The following is a 7715-nucleotide window of genomic DNA, read 5'->3' on the forward strand; positions in this document are numbered from 1 at the left end:
TTTATCAACCATGATCTTATCTTTGTTGACGTCGTTCCTACAGACGGCGCCAAACTGCTTATGCAAAAATCTAGTCCATACTTTTTAGATCTTTGAGTACCTGCACAGGAAGAAGACAAAGGAGACCTTGGTTGGAGCAGGGGAACCTCCGATGCCAAAGTCAGGCGATGAATATAGGTTTGTTAGTATCGAGAGGTTTTGGGTGAAAGATTTTGCATACCTTTCACCATTAGAAATGCTCATATTTGTAGTTAAGGAGAGGTGGTGACGTAGATGAAATCTCCCTATTTAGTAGGGACGTGCCGTAGAGGAATTGGAATCCCAAATGCATGAGGGAAATCTCTCGAGATCCTTGGTTAATATCGATGGATCCCAAGCATGTCGCGGATATCATCCTAAATCTTTGGAGAAGATATCAGGCGGATCTTTTAGATAAGATCTAATTATGCGAAGATGTGCAGTAGAAGGCCGAGGTAGTCTTGGCTAACTTGGATACTCAGATGAGTTTCGAGCCTCATCTTATCATTGCAGTAGATGGCCGACCCGCCGACCTGTGTCAAGAGTCCGATGTGGTCTTGGTCGACCTGGATATTCGGATGAGCTTCGTTCCTCCCCTTATCATTATGTAAATAGCCAATCTGCCTTCATATGTAGTAGGTGACCGACCTCTCTTCCTTGATCATTGACGAGCTCAATTGTTATGACCGGCGTTGGCCGACCTCGTGTTCCGCAAATATATCTGAGCTGACCTTTTTTCTTTAGCTAGTCCATTTTTACCCATAACAAGTTGAATTCATTGTATCTTAAAAATAATTTATAATCTTTCTCAAGTAGTTATTGAAATCATTTGAGACGAATAATAATTACATTTTCAATTATTTAAACCAAATTTGAATTTATAAAATTAATATTTTCATCTCAAGTTTCTTTATTTTCTTTATCATGTACTATTTATAATAATTAATATAACGGAAAATCAGAATTTTGATTATGGCTGACCCCACAGCCCAGCCTCATAACAGTTAAAAATCTGGGCGGAGACTTACCCCAAGCCCGGCCGATCGACAGCCCTAAATTCCAGGGAGAAGGCAGGTACTGCATTGAGAGCTATTGGGATTTGTGCAATGATAATTGAAGAGGTGAGTTGTGGCACTTGCTGATGTGATGCACTCACGTGAGATCAATTCTAAAAATTAGGTAGGGTAGACCATCAACACCTCCTCGCGATACGCTCATGTACTCATTGTGTGGGCCACATTTGTACGGTCAGAAGACGGATATAAAGAAAATTACCGGTGGCCTGTACTCAACAATCAGCATACCTTAGACTACCATGTTAGTGTGCCAGCGACTATTGTGGGATAACGAAGGATACTATAGAGCCAAGTAGCACATGGTTTGGATCCCAGACACGTGTTCCATGCTGTCACGTGTCCATGATCCACCCCTTCGAGCGTCTTCCAAACTCAAAAGAGCATTCTGCTGCCCCACACCATGATATTGATATGGTTGCTGGAATGCTATGCTTTGGACCAGGTTTTGGATGGACGGGGATTAGCTACGCGTCACCAAGTTCTGTGGGCCCCACCATGATGTATATGTTGTATCCAGGTTGTTTATCTATTTAGAGAGAATTTTAATGCATGGCCAAAGAACGAGGCAGATCCAAAGCTGGAGTGGACCCAACGCAGAAAATAGTGGGACAGTGATGCGGACCGTTGAAACTTTTCTGGCTCACCATGATGTTTATTTGAATCCTGACGTGTTTATAAGTTAACACAGACGTGGACAAACGAAAAACGTGAATATCAGCTTGATTGAAAAATCATGTGGCCCTTAAGAAGTTTTTAATGGTAGGCGTTCAATCCCCACTGTTTTCCGTGGCAGGGGCCACTGAGGCTTGGATCTGTCTCATTCTTTTGCCAGTGCCCTAAAATGATCTCTTCAAATGGATGGACGGTGTGGATACAACACATAGATCATGGTGGAGCCTACAGAAATCGGGGACGTCCGACGATGTGAGTAGCTAATTCGTGGGATGGGCTAGAATGCAAATATTCCACCCGACGGATTGAGACCCATCGGTTAAAACAGAAAAAGACATGGGAAACGACCGTCGTAGGTGTTTACCAGCACAGATCTCACCAAATCGACCTACTGTTGGCCTAAATAGGGAAAGTCTCAAGTCCAACAGGCTAGACTCTAAGCTTCGGTCCACCTAGTACATGACTTACAACCTGTCAGGCGTGTGCAACATCCAATCCGTCCAATAGGTTGGCCTTATAACTGGGATCATCTTATACAAAAATCAGCCATATCCACTGATTGAGTGAATCATACTTGTATTTTACTATTTATCAATGCTAGACATTATTTTCTATGGTGTGGAACACTTGATGAGTAGATAGGCCTGGTGTTTAAACTAGGTCATCATCACTTAGGGCGAACCTATTGGAAGGGTTGGATTTCGCGTGCACTTAATAGGTTCGAAGTTATAAGCTCAGTGGACCTCATCTCAACCAATTGTACATAAAAGCTTTTGGCAAAAAGAAGACGGGTTGGGAGTTTAGGTCCAAATGGTCCCCTAGTGTGACTTGTCATCGCAGGAGCACATCCTTACTGGACATAAGTTTTTTAGCCCTAAAAATTTATTTATTTATTATTTTTTTAAGAAGATAATAATGTCCATCTATCATAGTTGACCTTGGTATGTCCATTTTCATGTCAAAAGGAGATATTTTCTTTATAAAAATAAAAAAAAGAAGAAAAAAGGCGTAAGCCTTGTTAAAAATTAGAATTTGACATACCTCTTGGCTGATATGATTCATTCATTTTAATCAAATAATTGTGAATTCATGATATGATTTTCTATGGCTCACAATTACACTAACATTATGCTTTAATTTTAAACTGTTTTATCTTATGTAGTCTACCTGTGATAAGCTTTGCCCTTAAAATTAAGCCAATTAAATAAAATTAAAACCTTTTACAGGTGGATAGGATAAATTTATTTCACTACAACTTAGCACGCCCCGCATAAGATGTGGCTGGTTATAAAACATGGAGTCATTGCTAAACGGGGGCCATTTGGTTATTTTCTTCTTTATTGATTTTTTTCATGAGAAGGGAGGATGATGTTTTTTATTTTGTTCATTTTCTTCTTCCTTATTCATTATTATTTCATACTTCTTTCTTCCTTATTTGGTTCCCTTGATGGTTGTTTTTTATTTTTTTATTTTTTTATTTTTATATGAGGGATGAGAGTTTGTGAAAGAGACGAGGGTGTGATGGTTTTCTTTATAATAATAATAATTATTATTATTTTGGATATGAATGGTAGGAGTTTGTGAAAATGATAAGGGCTTGGAAGAATGTTTTAATAGATGAAGTTTTGTAATGAATGAATATTAAATTATGGAAGTTTGTGAAAGATCAGAGGTGTGGTGCTTCCCTTTATGCTATTTATTATTATTAATTTTTTGGTCTGGTTGGGTATGATTGGTGGAAGTTTGTGATAAAGGAGAAGGGTGTGGTGGTTCTATTTATAATTGTTGTGGATTTATTTTTTTTGTATGAATGTTGAGAATTTGTGAAAATAATGAGAGTGTTGGGGTTCCATTTTTGTTGTTTGAAGTGTAAGACAAAATGGATCACAAAAATTATTGTGAACTGGAGATATTAATAGTGGATTGCTGATATTCAGTAAGGACTGTGAATATTAATAGAAAACCACTAATATTATTAATGGAGTTCAGTATGAACTGCATATATTAGCAGAGTAAAGACTGCAGATATTCAGTTAAGGACTGTTGATATTTAGCTTGAATCATCGATATTTAGTTGATGAGTGCTGGTATTCAATTAAGGACCGTTCATATTCAGCGTGGACTATTGATATTTAGTTGGAGATCGCTAATATTCATTTGAGGATCGTTGATATTCCAAGACCAATTGAATATCGGTGGTTCACTGGTAATATCGATTGCTCATAGTGAATATTAGTAGACCACCGTTAATGTCAGCAGTCCACAATGAATATTTGCGATTCATGTTACCTCATCATTTATACAAAAAAACAAAAACTTGGAACCCCATATTCATATATTTCACAAACTACCACAATTTATCTAAAAAAAAAAAAAACATGACAACTATAAAGGGAACCACCACATCCTCGTTCCTTTTACAAACTCTTACCAATCATACCAATCAAATAAAAACAAAAAAACAAACACAAATGATAATACCACACACCTATATTGTGCAAACTCTCATCATTCATTAATAATAGTAAAAAAAAAAACAACTATATAGAGGGAACTGAGAAATGAAGAAGAAACAAAAAAAACACAATCCTTCCCTCCAATGAAAATAGAAGAAGAAGAAAGAAATAGTAAAATAATTCTCGTATTGTAAGAGCCCATATTTTGAATCAATTCATATCTTATGTTGGGTTCACTGAAGAAAATCAATCCCGTTCACATGTAAAATATTTTAATTTCATATCATTGCCCTAAGTTTGAGAGAAAAACTTATCACAGATGAATCATGCCAGAAGAAATAGTTTAGAATTAGCGCACAATGTTAATGTACTTGTGTGCCACACAGAACTTCAATAAAAAAATTTAAAAAATCTCTCCATAACTTTATATTTGTCGGATAAAAACTAATAGATTAGATCAATAAAGGAGTATGCAAAATCTTTATTTTTCATGAAATCCAAATTTCTTTAAAAAAAAAAAAAAAACCCTTTCTCCTTTTACGACGAGAGCCAACTATGCCAGGAGCAAACGTGACACGTTTTTTAATCCTTTGAAGGTCAAAGAAAGTTAGGAAAGGGTAGGCTCGTACATGACTACGTCATAATATGGGGCTATTAATTTCAAAAACCCAAAAAAAAATCGAGGGTCATGATCAGTTGGTGATATCCAAACCGTGCACCTTGTGCAACTCCTCGTGAGAGCCGTACACTTCAGGAATCATTACAATAATAAAACTTAGGTCGGGCAAGCCATACAGAGTAAAGTTCAATAACAACTAAAACCTATATAAACCTATATATTCATTTATTGTGGCCAACTTAAAATTCTAAGTAGTTTGCTTTTCGGTGAGACCGTTAATGCTGGTGGGACTCACCTGTTGAATCGATTAGCTGACAGATGAAACATAACCAACCTCTCACATTTCATCTAGAAGTTTCTCTAGAGGCGCCCCTCTGAATGAGTCACTGTTCGGTCTGGATTTTCAGAGAGGGCTAACATAAGGGAGGCCCATCTAGTGGACGGGGTAGATGACGCTGACACGTAACTCGCGGGCCCATGCAGTTCGGTATGGTAATTACCATACGTTGGGGAGGCGTGCAACCATTCCCCATTTAGATTAAAAGAGAAAATTACCATTGTAGACCCATCTTTTATCCAGCGTCTTTTATGATTCCAAAACTTACCTTTCCAACTTAGACCTTGCACGTACGGTCAGAGCATTTGAGGACGAAAATACCCCTGCTTTTCTAAGCGGACCTACGGCTACGAATTATATCCGTAGCTATAGTTAGCGCAGCAGGGGCATTTTCGTCCTCAAATGATCAGTCCGTACATGCAAGGTCTAAGCTGGGGAGGTAAGTTTTGGATCCTTCATAAAGCCATTTGCAGCGGGCCCATCCACGATGGGAACGGCCTACCAACCATTAGGCGATCACCAACCCGTTGTCCGGTGGGGACTGAAGGAGACATCCATTGGTGTGTCCCTGCGGGACACCTTTCGTTTTAGTTATATCGGAATATTCTCTCACCTAACGGTAACATAAAGCGCGAGAACATCTCAGAAAAAAAAGCCGTCGGATGCTTTGTGGCATCCATCCAACGGCTCCCAGTTAGCGCGTGCAATGTCATTTTTGGGAAACGGAGTAAAAAGGCACAACTCACGGCTCAAGAGCTCTCGAATCGCAACCGTCGCTGGGGAACTTTACGCGCCAAACGGAATGTCGGATGGTCAAAAATAGTCTGCATCAGAATTAAAAATTCGCGCGAGTGAACTCTCGCGGGACTCACGGCTCAGCCGCTCCTCAAAACGGGGGAGCGGAGCAGGTGTTACCTGAGTAACATGTCAGGGGAAGTGGATTAGGTGTTACCCGGGTAACACTGCAGTGGTTGTTACTCTTGTGGGGTCCACCTTGATGAATGTGCAGTATATCTCCACCTCACATCCATTTTTACAGCTTATTTTAGGTTGTGATCCTAAAACTTAAGCAGATCCAAATCTCAACTCCATCCGGTTGATTTTATTAATAAGTTGGATGGCAAAAAAAAATTACCGTTGGACCTAAGAAGTTTTTAACAATAATTGTTCAATCAACACTGTTTCCTGTGGTGTGGTCCACCTGAGATTTGGATTTGCTTAATTTTTTGGGGCGGCCTTTTAAAATAGGCTGAAAAAAAGGATAGACGGTGTGGATATATGATAAATCATTAAGGTGGGCCCTAAGCTAAGGGTAACACCCAGGTAACCTAATCCACTCCCACAAATTAGTGGGTTGCCTTGATCATTGACCCCACCTTGAGGTATACATTCCACGTTGTCTAAAAAAAATTTCAACTCATTTTAAGGCATGGTCCAAAAAATTATATATATCCAAATGTCAAGTGGACCACATAACAGGAAACAGTGGTCATGGACCATTATTAAAAACTTCATTGAGCCAACTGTAATATTTATTTGCCACGCAATTTGTTGATAAGGTTAAAAAAACCTAGATGAAAGAAATATACAAACATTATATCTATCCAAAACTTTGGCAGTACCTAAGAAGTCTTTAAGCATTCAATCCCTCCCGTGTAGTCTACTTGAGATTTGAATATATTTTATTTCCGGACTATGGCATGAAATGAGAAAACTAATGAATGGCATATATATACAACACATCTATCAAGGTGGGCCCCATGGCCAGGGCAACACCCACTAATGAGTTACCCAGCAACATCTCCGCACAAATGAAAGCATAAATGCATATTTTGGAACGGGTAAGATTTGATTAGCCAAGTGTCATCATTGGAAATAAGCCACTTGGCTAAACAACATTCAAACATGTTTTGCACGGTCCACAGCGGTGCATCACCCAATCAAATCCTACCACACCCTTAATCTAAATTGAGACTTGACCATAAAAAGTTACCATGCGGTTGGAAGCCAGATGAAGCTAATAATGACATTTCTAAGAACTCCACTGGCCCATCACCACATTATGGGAGAAAGTAGGGGGGCAATGCTTATCATTGAAACCTACTCGTGTCTACCTTTCTATTTATATATCATTCAAACCGGTCATAAAGGACGGTAAAGTGATTTCCAAACAAACAAATATTAGCCTAATCTAATTTTTGTCAGCCTTATGATTTTGTTTTTGTTTTTTTTTTTTTTTTTCCTGCGTACGCACCTAGACGCTCTACAATAGTCACTCGGAGCCCTGACTTTAGTGTTGAAACTCTTATGAGTCCACCACTAAGCCATGCGTAAGGCCTTGTCACTGTTTCAACAGTAGGCATATTACTTCCTACCCTCCCTACCTTTGGGGGTCTCGTGAGCTTCGAATTTGCCTCGTGTCCTTGCTTGGGATGGAATTGCATGAATTCCATTCAGAATTTGTAGGGGATAGAGCGATTGAGATTACATGGGATGGAATTGCATTTAATTCCATATGTGCATTTTATCCCGGTCGT

This window comes from Magnolia sinica, chromosome 3 (genome assembly GCF_029962835.1).
Source record: "Magnolia sinica isolate HGM2019 chromosome 3, MsV1, whole genome shotgun sequence".
NCBI lineage: Eukaryota > Viridiplantae > Streptophyta > Magnoliopsida > Magnoliales > Magnoliaceae > Magnolia > Magnolia sinica.